The sequence below is a fragment of the Juglans regia genome, chromosome 16 (assembly GCF_001411555.2).
Source record: "Juglans regia cultivar Chandler chromosome 16, Walnut 2.0, whole genome shotgun sequence".
Taxonomy (NCBI): Eukaryota; Viridiplantae; Streptophyta; class Magnoliopsida; order Fagales; family Juglandaceae; genus Juglans; species Juglans regia.
The window spans coordinates 9782945-9803733 of record NC_049916.1 but is presented as its reverse complement, the minus strand read 5'-3'; the positions used below and the strand labels follow the sequence as shown (position 1 = coordinate 9803733).

Sequence of the window (20789 nt, the reverse complement as noted above, 5' to 3'; positions counted from 1 at the left end):
AATGCATATAATTCTATCTAAGATGCCTATATATATAAGATGTTCATGCTTGCATGATCCATACTCTATTTTTAATCCTTTAAATCAAGTGGCCACATGGGCAATCAAAAAAGGCATTTATTCATTATGGATACAAAAGAAAGAGTTAACCTACAATTAATTAATGATGAGCAAAAAAATTCATACAAAAAACAATTCTATATGCACATTCAAACAAAGCAACATTCTTCACAGAAATCACTTAACTACATATTAGAATGTACCAAAAGGGGCCATAAACGCTACAAGAAAAAGGCTCTATTTTTTTATTGAATATCACCCATGAATTTTGCAACTGCTAATATCCACAACTTAGACCACCACATACAGAAAAGGCAGATATACAAAAATTAAACCTAAAGGAAGAACATGGGAATGAGATTGACAATGTAAAAAAAGTATTGTACAAGCAAAAATGAAACCTCAAGGAAGAACAAGGGAATGAAGCTCAAAAAGTTATGCGTGAAGCTACAATGTAATGGAAAAATTAGACAAGAAAATATACCTAAAAGGGAATATATTCCTTGAAATCAGACTCGGTCGACAGGAAAATGAAGCCCAAAAACTTAGTTCCAAGCCGAATATGGAGGCACTGTGCGGCGACTTTCTGGGGGTAGGAAATGACTCGAAGATGAAGCGATGCCACCATCAAATGAAAGCCGCGAAAACACTGGGGTACGAGGAATGTGGATTTGCAGGTGGGCTGTCCATGGAGAAACACGAACTAGGGGGAGAAAGGTGTGGGGAAAAGGGAAATACGCAGGTGAATGGCGTAGTTACTGCAGTGAAGCCTTCAAGTCACCTTCCGTCCGTCGAAAAATGCACAGTGACCGTTGGCAATGGCAGGTGGAGAAATGGGTTTTCTGCTTTTGGTCTGGTTTCATTGAAATGGAGAAGAACAAGCATGGTTGGGGGAAAAAGATCGGGGGGGATAAAAGATCTTTTGTGTTTTGGCGTCCACAATTCTATTACGACATAAATTACATCGTTGCAACATAATAAATCACCACTAATACATCACTGCAAAAACATGCGGCATTTTCTTTGCAGCGATTATAAAATTACCGAAAAAGAATATTTTTCTTGCAGTGAGTACGAGGTGGGGGACATTCCCTTTTAGATAAGCAAGTGTTGGGATTTGCCTAGCGCCACATCAGCACATTTTATTCATAAATTTTCTTATTCAAGTGTTTAAATTAAAAAATAAACTTCAATTCTTCATCAACTCCCACCATGTTCTTTTTCACAACGGACGGATCTATCAACTCATGTCATGGTATCAAGAATTGAATCCATTCCATTTCCATTTTTGTTTTTGTTTCTAGTAAGAAATAATTACGAATGCTCTCTTAATTTTGATATATATGAGATGGCAAAGTTTCATTCTCGTAGTGTCTGAATATTTCTCCAAATGTAGACATTATGATTGGTCATATATGATGGCTCTGGCAAGGTTATTAGTAAACCAAGTCCGTGCCACATGGCAAGGTTATTGCTAGAGTTCAACGTCTCTATGCTTTAGGATCTCAAAACTTTTTCATTAAAAATATTTACTATATAAGCAGTGCTAAAGCATGTGCTATCAGTCATCTTCGAATCTCAAGTAACTTTGTGCCCCAAAATAACTGAAAGTTTTTCTTCTTTTTAAAATAACTCAAGAAATTACCTGTTTTTTTTTATTTATAAAAATAAAAAAATAATAATAAACAAATATGTAAAACGTTTTTCAAAATTTAAAAGTTCTTAAAATTCCCAAAACTTATAAAAATATTTAGGAAGATTACATGATGATCAACTGGGAAATGACCCTTTTCCCATCGTTTTAATTAGTTTTTTTTTCTCTTCTTCTTCTTCATTTTTTTTTTTTCCAATTACAATTTATATTTGTTGTTTTTCGATCGTTTTTTTTTTTTATTTTATATTTTGAGTTGCAGTTTTTAACTCCTTAAAGTAAGAGGCTCTAAAGTCTAAACGGATCATAGCAATCTTGTCCGATCACTTTATATGGGAGCCCGAAAAGAATAAAAAATAATAGAGGAAGAGAGAAAACTTACCTACGAAGAAAATTTAGTCATCAGATCAATCAATTTTTCATCAGTTTGGTAGAAAGAGGGAAAACAATTCACACGAAATGGTCAAGATCGATCATACCCAAGAGTACTTTAAGAATATTTTTGTAAAATAGTCATCATTTCCAGAAATCCATGCATAGCGAAGTGTACTCACACACACACACACACAGAGCCAACTCTTACGCAGCAAGAAGGAATCCCCTCCCCCCGCTCTTCTCGTTGCCTAAGTTTGCACTTTTTGAGTTCTTCTCAGTTCCATCCTTATTCTTCCCATCATGGAAAACAAAAGTAACATTAAACAACGTTTGTCATTTGTGAACTTAGTAAACAAGTGTTATAAAGCTATTAGATTCGTCAATGTTCCTTCCCTTAGAATGCAATTACATGCTGCCACTTTTCACTTAAGAGTGAGGTGGGCTCCCCAGCCCATGCCTACGTTAGCTTGAGTATACTTCGGCTAGAAGTAGTTGTACTAATCTTTTGGCGCCAAAAACTTGTTTTTCTTTTTTTCCTATCTTTCCAAAGAGTACAAGTTTGAGATCTCTTTCGAGAACATTAGGAAGATTGAGCTATATCTTCCACGTGGTCAAGCAACAAAATTTCTTCTCATCCAGGTTGCTATACTCTTTCTTACAAGCATTTTTTATATTATTACAGTCTACTGATATTAATGGTTTTTGTGTCGAAATTGCCACCCTTTTTCTTCTATCTTGTCTATTTTGCTAGTTACTTGGTGCTCCAAGGATACGTGTGAAAGATGTATCTGATGTTCGTCATTATGAGTGGGTCAGAGAAGTTGATTTCACCCCATCCAGCCGCATTGGCCAATCTTATGCTCTATGTTTGGAGCTTCCAAAAAAGAGGCGGCTTGGGAAATTACGTCTTGATTTTTTCCATTATAAAGAAAATAAAAACCAATTTGGATTGATAGAAGGCTCTCCTTACTCATTCAGCTCAGTTCTTGTGCCCATTGTGAATCCACCCACACGCTTTGACCTGCCATATAAAATCTTGTTTAAGATCAACTCTTTGATTCAGCATGGATGTGTTCCTGGGCCAGCAATTGTTAACGATTTTTATAGGTTGGTCGATCCAAAGAGAATCAAAATCAACATGATAGAAAGAGCCCTGGACAAGCTTTTTCATTTGAAGGACTGCTGCTATGAACCTGTGAAATGGCTCATGGAGGAGTACAAAAGATACGCAGCATCTACTCGATTTCAAACAACTGCTATTTCTTTAGATGATGGGCTAGTATATATACACAGGGTTCAAATCACTCCATCTAAAGTATACTTCGGTGGTCCAGAGTTGAATCTCTCCAACAGAGTCGGCTTGCGCCATTATCCTGAAGATATTGACAATTTCCTGCGTGTTTCTTTTGTCGATGAGGACTTAAATAAAATGTACTCAATAGCTTTATCTCCACGTTCATCATCTGCAAAGGAGGATAAGCAAACTAGAGTGTATGATAGGATACTATCCACTCTCAGAAATGGAATAGTTATTGGGGATAAGAAGTTTGAGTTTCTTGCCTTTTCAAACAGTCAGCTACGGGAAAATTCTGTTTGGATGTTTGCTTCAAGACCTGGCTTGACTGCAGCAGATATCAGAGAATGGATGGGTGATTTTCGAGAGATAAGGAATGTGGCAAAATATTGTGCCAGACTGGGTCAGTCTTTTGGCTCTTCTAGAGAAACTGCCAGCGTTGGCATTGATGAAATTGAAGTTATTCCCGATGTAGAAGTTAAGAGGGGAGAAGCCACGTATTGTTTCTCAGAAGGCATAGGGAAGATATCTGAAGAATTGGCTCGCAAAGTGGCAACAAAGTTACGCTGCAACTCTGTTCCATCAGCATTTCAGATTCGATATGGAGGGTACAAAGGTGTTGTGGCTGTTGATCTGACATCATCGGTGAAGTTGTCATTGAGAAAGAGCATGTGTAAATACAAATCGGATAACACAAAACTCGATGTTTTGGATTGGAGTAAGTTTCGGCCCTGTTTTCTCAATCATCAGATAACAACTCTTTTGTCTAACCTCGGGGTTAAGGATCGAGCTTTTAAAAAAATGCAAAGCGAGGCTATAGATCAACTGAATGCCATATTAATAGATCCTTGGAGAGCACAAAAGGCACTGGAAATGATGTTCGCAGGGGAGATCTCAAAAGTTCTAAAGGAAATGCTTATATGTGGTTACAAGCCAAATGCAGAACCATTTCTTTCAATGATGCTTCGAACATTCCGTGCATCTAAGTTGATGGACATGCGGTTGAAAACAAAGATTTTTGTTCCAAATGGAAGAGCTTTGATGGGAGGCCTTGACGAAACCAGGACATTGGAATATGGTCAAGTATTTATGCAAGTTTCTCGCTTTAGTAGGGAGCTCAGTAGCAAGTCATCCCTTGTGTTTAGTGTCAGCAGTTCAAACCCAAAAAACTTCATCTGTGAAGGTCAGGTGGTTGTTGCTAAAAACCCTTGTCTACACCCAGGAGATGTGGGAGTCCTCGAAGCTGTGAACGTGCCAGCCCTACATCATATGGTGGATTGTGTTGTTTTTCCACAAAAGGGAGAGAGGTAAGAGTTTAATATCCCATTTATATGAGACTTTAATCTATAAAAACATAAGACTCATCACATACATGCAGACATACATGTGAATATATGTAATATTAATGACTGCCTATTTGTACTTTTAGACCACATCCAAACGAATGTTCGGGAAGTGATTTGGATGGAGATTTGTACTTCGTCTCTTGGGATCTTGATCTTATTCCTCCTCGTCAAATTGAACCAATGGAATATAATCCAGCACCTGCTAAGCAAGTCGATCATGATGTTACAATAGAGGTATTTTGATAATTTCTTTACATTTGTCCATAACAATTGAGAGAATCATCTATGCTTGCATTTCCAATGAGAATATATATAGAAGTATATAGACATCTAAGAAGTTCGTGTTTCCATATAGACATCTATATCTAAACAAAGTTGGTGACACAACATTTCATTCCTCTCTCCTGTTTTCATGCAGTCATTGAAAAGCATGTTATTGTTGTCTTGCAGGAAGTAGAAAAGTATTTCACAGACTATATAGTCAACGACAATTTAGGAATCATCGATAATGCCCACGTCGTCTTTGCAGATAGGGAGCCCGATAAAGCAATGAGCTCTAACTGTATGAAGCTCGCGGATCAGCTTCACTGATCAATTGCTGTTGACTTCCCAAAAACTGGTATTGTAGCCGAAATACCTCCTTATCTACACGTCAAAGAGTATCCCGATTTTATGGAAAAGCCTAATAAAAAGAGCTACAAATCAAAATCTGTTATCGGAAAGCTTTTCCTAGAAGTGAAAGACATTGCATCGCCCACGAGTCCTGTGGCATCCTTCACTTTGGATTTAGCAAAACAACATTATGACCCTGAAATGGAAGTAAGGCTTTGAGGACTACCTCAGCGATGCTTCCAAACACAAATGTGACTATGATTACAAGTTGGGGGATATGATGGAGTATTATGGAATCCAAACTGAAGCCGAAATTCTCAGCGGCAATGTTTTGAAAATGTCAAAACATTTTGATAGGAAGAGGGATCTGGATGCAATTAAATATGCTGTAAAGTCACTAAGAATGGAAGTACAAGAATGGAAGCAAGGAACTGGTTCAACGAGGGGAGTGATGCAGACAATACTGATAATGCAAAAGCAAAAGCATCAGCCTGGTATCATGTCACATATCATCATACTTATTGGGGTCGCCACAATGAGGGAACTCAGGGAATGGATAGGGCCCATTTCCTTAGTTTTCCATGGTGTATCTATGACAAGCTTCTGCAAATCAAGAAGGATAACAAGAGCATATAATTTCTTCACAAGTACTGTAGTCGTCGATGATTGCATTTCTCTAAGCAACTTACGTATATTTGATAGCAGTTTGATATGACTACTATTTTAATTTTGTGTACTGTTATTGGTATTTGCTTGTAAATGCTCGAGGCAGATTTTTGGAGCTTGAGAATTTGTAATATTAGTTTATATTGTATATGAATAGATTTCCAGTACTTGTGCATCTTTTTATATATTACAATTGGTTTGCAATCATGTAGATATACTATCGACAAGCGTTGTGAGAATATAGTGGTTGTATTCTTTTAACATAATTTTGTGTTTAAAAAATAGTTGGCTTTGATTAATTTTAAAACGATTAATCTTGTAGAGACAGCAAATCGATCATCATGATTAATAAATTTGAGAATTGGTTCTATTTTTTTGTTGCAAATGCACGCCTCAACTCTTGTCATATGCTAGATTAGTTTCGACAAGCAATAAAATATTAAAAACGATTGCTTAATTAGCCTTGATTGAACCTATTTAATGAATATGCTTGAAGCATCTATTAACAAGCATGATACACTTAGGACTCATAGATTGGCCCTCTGAAAAAAGGAGTGCCTTCCCTTTCTCTGGGAGAAAGCGTGAGGTTTCAGTGCCTTTGATTCTTCGAAGGTAAAAGTCTCACTCTCTGTGAGCTTGTTTTTTCTCTTTTGGCTGTGATACGTAATGGAGGCTGAGGATTTGGCAACACGATGGGAGAGGCTACACCTCTCCAAGGAAGAGAGCTCATGTTTCCATGTAAAGCAGGAGAACGCTAAAGGAGAGGAAAATCGGGGCAACTATTGTATAGTGGGGAAGGCCCTAACCGAGAAGGCTGTTAACAACGAAGATTTTAGGATCACAATGTCCCAAATATGAAGGCTTGAAGGGTGGGTAACCTTTAAGGGGCTTGGAGAACAATGTTTTCTGATCAAGTTCTAGAATTAGTTGGTTGACAAAGAAAGGGTCCTAAGTGGACGACCATGATTTTTTGACAGACATTTCCTCACCATGATGGAGGTGGATGAAAAGATGTCCATAGATGCTCTGCAGTTTCACTACGAACCTTTCTGGGTTCAACTCCATAACCTCCTACTAGCAACCATGACAGAAGATTTTGGAGAACAATTTGCAACTTCTATTGGCAATGTCATCAGGGTTGACGCAGAGGCGGCTGGTCGTGCATGGGGGAGGTATCTCAGAGTGAGGGTGGTGGTGGATCTCCACAAACCCTTGTTGCGAGGAAAATGGCTGAAGCTAGGCGACAAACAGCATTGGGTTTCATTTAAATATGAAAGATTGCAAAGCTTTTGTTTTCAATATGGTGTCCACACAGTTTTCAACTCAATTTGGTCCATGGCTATGAGGCCAACCCAGAAACACCAATATCTTTGATAGACGTAGATATGGCGGCTCCAAGGAGGAAACACCCACTAGAGGGAACAACAAGGTGGAGGGGGTAGTTTTGTCCAAGATAATTCACAGCACAACAACCAAGGTTTCAACCCGGAAATCTTGGCAAGAAAACTGGAGATGTCATCAGCGAAAAATAAGGGAGGAGGATCTCGTGTAGGCCCATCTCAGTCACCAATAGATGGCAGTGCAGGAGTAGGAATTCCTAATGATCCCTGCCTCGGGAACCAACTTAAACTCCAGGAGGTAAGTCAACACTTTAACCATATACAGGTACCCTACGTACATGAGGGCAATAGCTCTATAGAACCCTCTAGACTCCAAGACACCCAAGGTGCTCATGTGGGAATGGATCTTGAGTCCAACCTAACACCAGGGACATATGGTTTTCATGAACCAACTATGAAAAATTATTTTGAACTGGGAAAGCGGGAAGTCTCAAACATAAGTGAGGTGGTACCTACTGATTGTCATCGTGGCCTAAAACAACAAGACAAAAACAATAGGATGAAAATAGGTAGTTTACATGGCACAGACACTACCATGCATTCTGTTAAAGATAATGCATTGAGCACCCTAAGGAAATGGAAAAGGAAAGCTCGTGACAATGTAACACACACAAAAGGCAATGGTAACTTAATATTGGTTGATATCTCAAATTGTCTTGCCAGGAATAAATATGAGAGGGGTTGTAAAAGGAGTATACCATTGCAAGAACCTATTTCAAAGAAGTCCAAGAGAAGTTATGACACAAAAGGAATCCCCCAGGTTAAGGCAGCGGCTAGTTCCCAGCTCTGCCATAATCAATTAGCATTTTGGTGTGGAACTGTTCGAGGGTTCTGCTTGGGAACCCTCAGACAGTTAGTATCCTTAGGAACTTAGCTAAGGAGAAGTATCCCTCTTTAGTTTTCCTAGTGGAGACTAAGTGTAGAAGTAAAAGAATGGAGGTGGTAAGAAGAAGTTTGAAGATGGATGGGTGTTTCTCAATGGATTGTGTGGGATTTAGTGGGGGTATTGCCCTCTTATGGAAAGAAGAATGGAATGTAACAGTCATTAATTATACTAGATCGCACATTAGTGCCTTGATCTAGGAAGAAGGCAGTGGACCAACATGGCAATTCATAGGATTCTATGGACATCCTGACACTGGGAAGAGAAGCAACAACTGTCAATTATTGAGGATGCTCAAACCTCCTAGCTCCATGGCTTGGCTATGTGCTGGGGATTTCAATGAGATCCTCCATCAAAGCAAAAAAATGGGTGGAGCCAATAGACCATACAAACATATTGAAGAGTTTAGGCAAGCAGTTGAATTTTGTGGACTCAATGACATACACTCATATGGGCAAAGGTTTACTTGGTCGAATAATAGGAGTGGCAGAGACTTTACAAAGGAAAACATTGATAGAGCACTTGGAAACAAGGAATGGAATGACATCTATAACCATGGCTCGTGCACTGCCCTTGCTGCCATTAAGTCTGATCGTTCCCCCTTGTCCATTGATTTACATAACACCAATGATGGGACAAAGAAACAAAGGTGGTGCTTTAGATATGAGATGGCATGGGAAATGAAGGAAGAGTGCCAGAGGGTTGTATGTGAGGCGTGGCAGAAAGCTAGTACAACAGAATGTGAGGCCGGGTTACTAAGGACCAAACTTGGGGTATGCCAAAAAGACCTACTGGTCTGGAGGTAGACAATCAAGCAACAAGAACACATGGATATCACAAAGGGGAAACAAAGTGTTCGCCATCTCCAGAGCACGAGTGCAGGTGAGCACTTAGCAACTATGAAACAAATTCAAAAGGAGGTGGTCTCTTCCATTACAGCAAATGATCTCAAGTGGCGTCAAAGAGCAAAGCAGCATTGGCTCAAGCATGGGGGCAGGAATACTCAATATTTTCACATGCAGGCAAGTCAGAGAAGGAAGATCAATGCAATCAAATGTATAGAGGATCCACAAGAAAGATGTGTCACTGAGCAGGTAGGAATAGGAGAGGTCTTCACAGGTTATTTCTCCTATTTATTTACTACTTCCTACCCTTTGGATTTTGAGAACTGTTTGCATGCACTGAGCGCAAAGTTAGATATGGAAATTAAGGCATGGCTTATGAACCTTTCACTAGGGAAGACATTACAGCAGCGGTCTTTCAAATGAATTCCTAAGGATCTCCTGGTCCTGATGGCTTTCCTACTCAATTCTACCAAAAAAACTAGGAGGTGGTAGGTGAACAAGTGTGCAATTATGCTCTCAAGGTTCCAAACCACGGTGGCTCACTCAATGATGTTAATGATACCTTCATTTCCCTCATCCCCAAAGTTCAAAGCCCTAAAAAAGTAGCTGACTACAGACATATTAGTCTGTGTAATGTCTTATACAAGATTGTTTCTAAAACCATTGCAAACAGGTTGAAAACCATACTGTCCAAGCTCATTGCCCCCAACCAGAGCGCATTTGTACCTGGAAGGCTCATCTTTGATTATACACTTGTAGCCTATGATATACTACACTCCATGAACTCAAGAATGAAAGGCAAAAGAGGTTTCATGACTCTTAAACTGGACATGAGTAAGGCCTATGATATGGAAATTTATTGAAGCCATCATGACCAAAATGGAATTTCTATTACACTGGATCAACATCATCCAAGCATGCCTTAACTCAGTGTCCTACTCGATCCTTGTGAATGGAGAACCTCAAAAGTGTTTCTTGCCTTCTAGGGGACTGCGACAAGGAGACCCCTTGTCTCCATACTTATTTATATTATGTGCAGAAGCTCTCACCTCTCTTCTAAACCAAGTAGAGGCATGTGGCAGACTAACTCCAGCTCCAATAGGAAGAGGCCCAGTCATAGTGAACCACCTGTTCTTTGCTGATGACAGCCTCTTGTTCTGCTAAGCAAAGCCTAAGGAACTCAACTGTGTACTTCATATCCTGGATCTATACGAGAAAGGCTCAGGACAGGTCTTAAACAAAGACAAATCTTCCATCTTTTTTAGTAAGAATATTGTCCAAGTAATACAAAGACAGATTATGTAGCTAGCAGGTATCCAATCCTCTACCAATTTTGAAAGATACCTGGGCTTACCTGCTCTGGTGGGCAGGAAAAATATTGCTTCCTTCCACTCTCTAATTGATAGGACCTGGATTTGAGTAACCAATTGGAAAACTAAGTTTCTTTCTGCTGCAGGCAAGGAAATCTTACTCAAAGCAGTCCTCTAAGCCATTACCACTTATGCAATGGGAATGTTTTTGCTACCAGCATCTATTACTAGTAAATTAAATCAGCTGCTCAGGAAGTTCTGGTGGGGTTTCAATGAAGATTCCTCCAAGATTCAGTGGGTCAATTGGAAGCAACTCAGTGACAAGGAAATATGAGGCCTTGGATTCAGAGACTTGAAGTGCTTTAATACAGCTTTGCTCTCGAAGCAAGGATGAAGGGTCCTACAAAATCCAACATCCCTAGTGGCCAAGATCCTGAAGCAAAAATATTTCAACAAGGTTGGGTTGCTAGAAGCCTAGTTGGGGACAGGGCCTTCTTTTGCCTGGAGAGGCATATATGCAGGCTTAAAATTGTTGAAGCAAGGCCTCATATGGAGTGTTGGGAATGGCCACAAAGTCAATATATGGCAAGACAGATGGATACCATCCTTCCCCTCTCAAAAAATTCTGACAACCCGAGAAGCAGATTGCTGGTGTGACAAAGTTTGTGACCTCATTGACCCTCAATTGAAGCAATGGACGGAACCTCTCCTCTATGAAATTTTTTCTCAACAGGAAATAGATGGCATCAAAGCCATTCTAATTAGCCTAATGGGGAGAGAAGACAAGTTAATATGGCAATTTACTACTGATGGCATCTACACTGTCAAGAGTGGCTATCACCTTAGCAAAGAGATGGAAAGAGAACTAGAAGGGGAATCCTCAGTCAGAGCTAGCGACAACCAAGTGTGGAGGACTATTTGGAAATTAAAAGTATCCCCTTCTACTAAGATGTCCCTATGGAGAGCGTGTAGTGAGGCTCTTCCCACTCTAGCTAATTTGAAAAGGAGGAAGGTAGTAAAGGATAGCCTATGCCTAATATGCATATAGGAATTTGAGACCTTTGGCCATGCTCTATGGGGATGTATTGCTGCTAAGGATGTGTGGTGTCAGGGAACAAAGAAAGTGTAAAAGCTATCTATCCAGAGTGATTTGGTTTTCAATGTATGGTCAGCCCTTGTTAACACTCTTGATCCAGGGGAACTTGATGAGGTAACAGTCACAATGAGGGTAATCTGGTCTTGAAGGAATGACTGTCTACATGGAAAAGCCTTTAAACACCCAAATGCTGTCACTAAATAGGCTAAGGCAGATCTTTTTTCTCACAAGGAGGCACTCAAACAGGAAGCTAGCCTTAACCCCAAGTCTCTAGCAGGGGCTCATAAATGGTCAAAACTTGCAGCAGGGTGGTTTAAGGTTAATTGGGATGCAACTGTACAATCGAGGGAGGGGAGGATTGGCATAAATGTACTCATCAGAGATCATCAAGGCTTTATGATTGGTGCCCTTCGTGCTAACAGACCCCTAAAAGGCAATTCTTTTGATGCTAAAGCCTATGGGCTACTTTTGGCAACAATTTTCTACAAGGAACTTGGTTTGAGGCAATTCTGTCTAGAAGGGGACTCAAAACAGGTCGTGGACCTACTGAACCAATATACCTCCAATTGGAGCATGGGTGGATGTCTCATAGCAGATGCAAGACTCATACTTGACTCAGTTGCTACTTGGTCAGCTTCACATGCATATCGTGAGGCTAATATGGTAGCTCACAGCTTAGCAAAAGCTGCTCTCCAATGCATTGAAGATGTGTATGATATTGAGCTATATCCAAACTGTATTTTACCCCTGGTTACCAAGGATATGATGTAGTTTACTTCACCTTTTTGTTCTATCAAGTTCATGTAAGTGATTGACTATGATTAATGAGATCAGCTTTATATAAAAATAAAAAAAAATGCATGATAAATTTGCAATTCCACAAATGCTTTAGCCAATGTTTAATTTCAAGAATTTTTTAGAAGTATATGGTAAATAGTTTAAAAATAAAATTAATCTAATTCAAATATCTTCCAAACAATAAAAAAAGAGAAGTACTACAGTCACAAAGGGATTTCACAAAAAATAAATGAAAAAATTGATGTAGTTTGATGTAATCTGTTATATCTACTTTATTTTAGAAGTAACTTTATAATCTGACGTATTATATTAAGATACATCAAATGTTTTTTTCAAAGGAGGCCTGCACCTCTATTCTTTATTGAAAAACAACCCTCACTTATGATGGAAGAAAACCGTAACAATTAAAACCCAATGCAAACTCAACAAACTACAAAAGAAAACAACAAAACATTCACAAACAAAAAATTATGGCCCAATACTAGGCAAACTAAGAAGATCCAAACGTAGCAAACCTCTCACATGAAGGGGCAACTTATCGGAAGCCATATATACCCCTCCTCCCCCTACCTTGCTAAAAAATCAACCACTTTATTCCCCTCTCTAAACTGATGAGACATCGTATAATTAAAACCAATTATTGCTTGCAATAGTTCATCCCAAAAATCCCATAAATATCATATAGTACAAGACTCATTTCTAAGCCATTGAATCACCAAAGTTGAATGTAACATCCCGCCTAAAAAGCTCCGTAGGCCTTGACTTTAGTAGCTTTAATCCTAATTAATTAGGGGTTGAGCTATTTTAGAATAAGAATAATTTTGGATACTTGAGTTGGCAAAAAGGCCGTATATTTTGGGTTTAGAAGAATTATTAAAAGATTCTATTGCAATATTGATTTTTGAGGAAAAAATGAAATTTTTGGAGCTTGATATTATTTTGAAGAATTCTTAGTGCTTATTTAATTTCGAGGATTAGAAGCCAAGAGGCCCATAAGGAAATGACACATGACATATTGGATGATTGCCACATTAATGGGCTAACCAATTTGGGTAAAATTTTTGACGGACTTGGGAAGGCTCAAGAGATTGGTATTAAGGGCACAACCTTTTTGGGTGTAAATGTAACACCCAGTTCCTTCTTCTTACGTACGCTTCCCCCTTTCTAACGTATGTTTCGTCTTGATGACGTAAGCAAACCCTAAAGGCAGAGATTATGTGATCATCTGCCTTTCTCACTACCGACTGCGAGTCACGTTATGCGTGTCGAACCATGATAGCGTGTCTCGAAAGATATCGTGTGACTTCTAGGGCACGTCCAGTGTTTTAAATATGCTGAAAATATTTATAAGGAGTATTTCCATCATTGTTGAATTAAGATTTGATCTTAAATACGACAATCATAATATTATTGAAGAGCTCCAAAAATATTATAATTGCCGGAAATCATTTTAATATTATTATTAAAATGATTTCAATTATTTAAGATATTATGGGATTTAAATTATGTTGAGAACTTTTATTAAATAAATGGTTTAACCCTTTTAAATATGTTAAGTGAGACTTCATCATTTTATTTATGATGAAGAATATTATTTTATAAACTAAAGTTAGTTTAAAATAATATCTACCCTAATTCCTCTAAGTGCTTTTAATTAAGTTAATGTTTTACGCATCTTCAAATCAGTGTTTTAATTATTCGTCGTTAGATCGTCGTGTAGACCCCCAGACGAAAGGACTGGTTAAATACCCAGACCCCTCTCTTTTCCCTCTCATTTCACCGTAACCCTCTCTCTCCTCCCTCTCTCCTTCGGCGTACGCTGTACGCAGATCACCTCACGCCGAACGGCTTAAGGCCTCAGCCCGGCGCCGCTGTGCGTCGCCAGGCCACACCGCCGACACCATCGGCTGCTCCTCACGCCGGCGAGTCCATCCATGCCGACTTCTCCCCCTCACGCTCTCCCTTTCTCCATTTCGGAAGTACACAGCCCAAACGGGCTTGTGCGTGTAGCGCCGCCGTGCGCCGCCCAATGGCTCCACCGCTCCCACGGCGAGCTCCTCTCCCACCGGCCATCATCCTCCACCGAAGCCAACCCCTACGAAGCAGTCCTCCCCCTCCTTCCACGGCAAGTACCCGAAATGGGTCTCTAGCCCATTTCCCACTGTGCGCCGCCGTACGCGGCCACCCACGACCACCCATGGCCACCATGGACCTCCTCTCCCTTTCCCCGAGCTCCTCCCTGTGACCCATGGCCAGAAGCTCTCCCTCCACCTCACGGCTCCTCACTCACGCACGCACGGGTTGCACGCCGTGCACCACCGTGCACCACCACCCATGGCTGATGACCGCCATGTCCAGCCTCCTCAGGCCGCCACCAAGCTAGCTCGACCTCCCTTGGCCCCGATCTGCCACCCACGAGAGCACACTCTCTCTCACTCTCCCACGGCTTCTCCTCCATGGAATGGCCAGATCTGCCACCGTGAGCCACCGGGGCGCCACCTCGACGCCACCACGAGATTCACCACACCTCCTTTAGCCAAGCCCTAGGTCTAAACCATCACTTTATGTGATGGGTAATCACTGCACGTGATGGACAGTCACTGCGTGTGATTGACCGCCACTGTACATGGCTAGATCCGCCATGTTATGCTCTTTACCATCATCACAAGGCCATCACGAGCCTTTCCAAGACCACGCCTAGCTATCCAAACACCTAAACAGTCCCCGTACGTGAGTTAGCCGCCACGTGCGACTCCTCCGACATCATCGGCTATGCCGGTCAACAAGCAACGCACGGGTTATCCCGTCGATGGTATAACCCTCTATCTCTTATTAATTATGCTGGATATTGATTAGTTGACTAGGTTGTGGACTGTGCTGTTAGTATATGTGGAGTTGTGGCATTGTGATGAAGTGTTGGGCATTCTGTGTAGTGAAGTGTTGGGCTTATCTGTATTGGATGGAGGTGCATTGTGCCATGTAGTGTACTGTGATGTGTTGGGCGTAATTGGGAAGTGTGCTGTGTAGTGTGATTGGGAATATGTGCTGTAATGGTGGCATGGTGTATGTGGAATGGATACAGTGCACACTGAGTGTACTCTGTGTGCCTGTGGCGTGTTGCATATGTAGGGAGTACATGTGGGATGTACTCCATGTGATGGTGAGATGCACCATATGGCGGGTACGCCATAGTGGTGACATGCCGTGATATGTATGAAGGGAGTGTACGATGGGTGTACTCTATGTGGTAGAGTAATGCACCATGTGGCGGATATGCCATAATGGTGATGTGGCATGTGGGATGGGGATAGTACACGCGCTGTGTGTACTTTACTCTATGTGTGGCGTAATGTGAAGGAGAATGAGAGTATAATAAAATATACCTTGGCGTGTCGTGGAACGGAACGGTACAGTACAAGTGGAGTGTACTCAGTGGCGTAATGCGTGTAAGAGGAGTACATGTAGAATGTACTCTATGTGGTGGACGATGCACCATATGGCGTGTATGCCATAGTGGTGATGTGCCGTAGAGTGTATGAAGGGAGTATACGAGGAGTGTACTCCATGGGATATGGTGATACACCATATGGCAAGGGTGCCATAAGGGTGATGTGTCGTAGTGTACGAAGGGAGTACACGGGGAGTGTACTCCATGTGATGTAATAATGCACCATATGGCGTGTATGCCATAGTGGTGATGTGGCGTGTTGTATATGTGGGGAGTACAAATGGGATGTACTCCATGAGATGGTGAGATACACCGTATGGCAAGGATGCCATAATGGTGATGTGTCGTAGTGTATGAAGGGAGTATACGAGGAGTGTACTCCATGTGATGTAATAATGTACCATATGGCGGGTATGCCATAGTGGTGATATGGTGAGTATGGATGGAGTGCATGGGGAATGTACTCCATATGATTGGGGATGCACCATGTAACAGCCCGCTAGAAATTCATTGGCGGAATTTCTATTGACTTTAGGAATCTCGTGAAAATCCCATAAGTTTTTACGAATCGACCTATTGCATAGGTTTTAGTCTGTCAACATAGTCAGTGTTATCACTCACTGTGCTGCTAGAAATATGAGTTTTATTTATTTGAGGTGGTTAGAAGTGTCAGAATGCATTATGGTCTACGCCATTACACTCAGTGGATTATTTAGGATTTTATGGCACAATATCCCATTTTCATAATTCCGGACGAAACGTCTGTTGGAAATTGTGAAATTATTTTTAGGGGCACTTCGAGGTTAAATTTCGGTAAAAGATTTTCACTAAAGGTTAATATGAATATTTAGGAATTTTTAGTACTAAGTTTATGATTCATTTTTTCGAAGTGAATAGTAACCTCGATAAGCGCACCAATTGCAGTGTTTCGAAATCACAGTGTGGAATGTCCAAATTGGATTAGAGAAGTTTTATTTGGACACTTGGCAAGATCTTAGCCACACTTAGTGAATAATTTTAGACACTTGGCACCATAAGGAACGTTTGTTGGATTTGAAGGAATCAAGGTGTGAGATCATGTCGCTTAAGCAAAACTTTGTTTCATCTGCTCAACCAAATTGTGCCAGATCAAAGAGGTTTTCAATCCTAGTAAAATTCTAAATGGTGGGAATCCAATCGAAAGCCCAAAAGTATGGTTGAAATCAAAACCCTAAACGGTTTCCCCAAAACCCTAACGTTGGCCTCTAAACTTTTTCTAATCCGATTTCTAGCATTGTGTTTAATCACTTGATTAAATCACTTCCACATGCTATTAATCCTTCAAATTTGTGTTAGAACATCATTATCCAACCTTGTTAACCTTGAAAAATTGATTGGGCCAAGTGATATTGGATTTGGGCTTGATAGCAACCCAAACCCTCTTTAAACCCCAAATTTTAGGCCCATTCGGTTTAGGCCCTTTAAGGCCCACGAATTTGGTCACCATAGGATTGCTTCATGGCTAAGTTTTGTACCCCCACTTGGCTGGCCAGATCTGTACAAGAAGAGCCTAGAAGGTTCTTGAAAGACATAGCTAAAGGGCCACCTCACTCATTCACTCTTACACTCCACCTTAAGAAAAGATCTTGGTCTGATTTTTATGAGAAGAAAAGGCCAACACTCAACCATTCCTTCAGTCCTATCACTTTACATAGCTTGTGTAAGAAGCTCTTCAGTCCACTTCCCACGAAAAAGCAACTCTCCTTTACACTTTTCCTTCATAGAACACAAAAGACACTCTCGGACAGTTTTTCGTACCTCTTTTGAATGCCTGTTTCGAAGCTTTTGTAAGTGTTTCCTCGCAATGTTTCCTTCATGAAAGTTGTTTCTTTTGGAGTCTAGTTTACGTGGATACCTTATTAGTTCCATTTGGAGATCATTTGATTGGTCAAAAGTTGTTTATACCCCAGAAAGGTCATTCTGGGCGATAAACTGGAGAGTGTGTTATATTTTGGAGTTTTTGACCAAGCTAATGAATAGATCTTGGTCCGAAATTTTTATGGAGTACTGTTAACATGTGTATATGATTATTGGTGAGGATTTGTTGCATGATTAAAAGTTTTGGTGAAATATTTTCTTAGGTCTAGAAACTTAGAAACTGGAAGAGGAAAAACAGTTTCTGTTTTGAGAAAGTTTAAATCTTTTATGGTTTAATCTTATTCCAATGGCTTTGATATTTTTATTGGAAGATCCTAAGCATCTTATATACATGTTAGAATGTTATTTTGAAGATATTTGATGTTAGTTTCGAACATATGAAATTTTATGGAAGGAGATATTCGGTTAGGCCAAAGTGATGATGTTCTTGGCTAAATTTATGTTTTGGTTGATGTTTACCCATGTGATCTTGAGTTTGAAGCTTGGATCTGTTTTAGGACACCTTTTTGAACCATGTGATGTTTTGGTTTGAAGATCACTTCTTTATAAGTCATGGATCAAGAGGTTGATCAAAACAAGTTAGAAACAAAATTCTGTTTTGAACTTAGAAGAGAAACCAAAAAGTTCAAGTATGGTTTTAGTGATTTTGATGACTTTTGTTCATGATTAAAAACATGATTATTCTTAAGAATATGTTATGAGTGTAGTAGAAGAAAAATTTTGGTTTAATCATGAGTTTTGAGATTTGAAAGAATTACAACAAAAAGCAAAGGAAATAGCCTTTGTAAGTTTCGGCCATATAGAGTTTTGATGGTTGTGTTTAGTTTTAAATTTTTCTGAATTGATATTTGAGTTTAGGACAAAATTTACATAAGGTATGTAAATTTTGGTGATTTTTGGAGTTAGGATGCAAAATCCTTAAGTTAGGGGTAAAATGGTCATTTTCTCACATGTAGAGGGTAAAATAGTAATTTTACTCTAAGTTGATATTTCTCCATATTCCTAATTGTTAGTGATTAAGTTCTAATTTTTAGAAATCATTATTTTCAGTTTCTCATGATCGCACTTGAGTTTTGTCTGGAAGCGCGAAGATCGAGATAAGTTAGCTTTTAACTTACTATCAGTTTAATGTGTATGAGTGATAAGTAAGGGAACTAAAGTGTATGTATGCATGTTATCATATGTGTCATGCCAAATCATTACATATTTATCTGTTACACAAAATTTATTCTATCATGAATTATTATCTGTTACACAAGATATTTTGTCACATATTGCTATACATTGCAAGTATGTCATGTTAAGTATACCATCTGTTACATGTATTTCATGTCACGTAATATTCACTGTCACATGTTACGCTATGTTAAGAAATGTTGTCTGTTATATGGTACGCCATGTTAACAAATGTTATCTGTTATATGGTATGCCATGTTACAAAATGTTGCATGTTACATGTATGCCATGTTATGAAATGTTCTCTGTTACATTTATGTCTCGAAGTATGTCATGTTTGCTGTCTTAGTTCATGTCATGTTATGCTACGACATGACTTCTGTCTTTTATGTCACGTTCATATTACGTCACGTTACGAAATGTCATGTATGCCAGTTAAATTATTCATGTCAATCATGACCCTAAGCGTTAGGATGAGGTAATATCCTAGTGGAACTCCTTTGTTCACGCTGGAGTATCTAAATAGGTGTGAAATTCCCTGGGTTGATGAAGTACAGTCAACAGGTTGCGAATGAGGCCTAATTAGCTGGTCACCGGAGCGCGCTAGGCACTAACGCCGATGGTGCCACACATTATGTTACGTGTGTCCACAGCAAGTGTGGCACAAACAAATAAGTCATGGGGCCACAACAACTGTGGAGCATATACTACGTGAGACACAACAATTGTGACATGTAGAGTACGTGGGGCCACAACAACTGTGGAGTACGTATTAACGCACTCACAGCTGGTATAGAAACCTGTGATGTGATGCGGTAATCGGCAGGGACACACGGCTCAAGGGGACCTGTGTAGCACCCATATGGTCACGTTAATGATTAAGTTTATTGAATAAGATTCCAAGTTCAAGTCATGTTTCACGTTATGTTACGTTCAAGTTTACGTTCACGCAATCATGGTAATCCCATGAGACAAGAATATGTTTCAAGTTCATGTTATGTTATGTTCACGTTCACGTTATGTTCCAAGTTCATGTTATGTTATGTTCATGTTTACGTTATGTTCCAAGTTCACATTTATGTTATGTCATGCTCAAGTTCAAGTTCAAATTATGCATGTTCATGTTTATGCTATGTTTCAAGTCCATGTTATGTTTCAAGTCACGTTCATGCTAAGCTTCAGTTTCAGTTTAAGTTATGCCAGTTATGTTATGTTGTATGTCAAGTTATGCCATGATTACTTATGATTTGATTTTTGCATTCATGCTTTTACTGCCATGCATGCATCATTAACCTGTGTGGAAGTTTCTTGTTAACTTGCTGAGATTTGTAATCAAATCTCACTGTGGTAGTCCCAACTACCATTCCCCCCGAATGGTAGATTTTGCTACAGGATCTGAAGGAGAACTGGGAATCGACCAACTGGAAACGGCTGACTAAGCGATGGTGTGACGTAGATGGTAGTACATCAGTTACCTCAGATTACTACTTATATTTGTGGAGTTCAATCTCCAGCACTCTTTTTATCACAACCATATGGACTATTATTGTGATCTCAGTTGTTTAGTATGTCATTATGTATGAAGTATGTTTTAAGTATTTGGGATATTTCGGTTTGGTGCATAGTATTGCTAAAAAGAAAAATTATCCGCTGCGAATATTGCATAATGCTAGATGCACGTTAGGAATATTGCATCTTATATGTCATGAACGGGGGCAGGTAACCTTGTGTTGCATGTCTCGACGCTTCAAATGTCCGTCCGATCCCAAGCGGAATTTGGGGGCGTCACACCTAGTGTTGTTGTCTCTTTGTTGCAGGGATATGAGGTCCTGTTTCCTAGTGGTGTATTTTGTGGATTGCCACCTATTAGAGAGATAGAGCACTACATTGATTTTGTGCCAGGTGCGATGAT

The 20789-nt window shown here is 39.8% G+C and overlaps 1 pseudogene; it reads left to right on the top strand.

Moving 5' to 3' along the window:
* The first annotated feature begins 622 nt into the window (after window positions 1-622).
* LOC108979312 lies at window positions 623-6001 on the top strand (annotated as a pseudogene).
* The last annotated feature ends 14788 nt before the right edge of the window (window positions 6002-20789 follow it).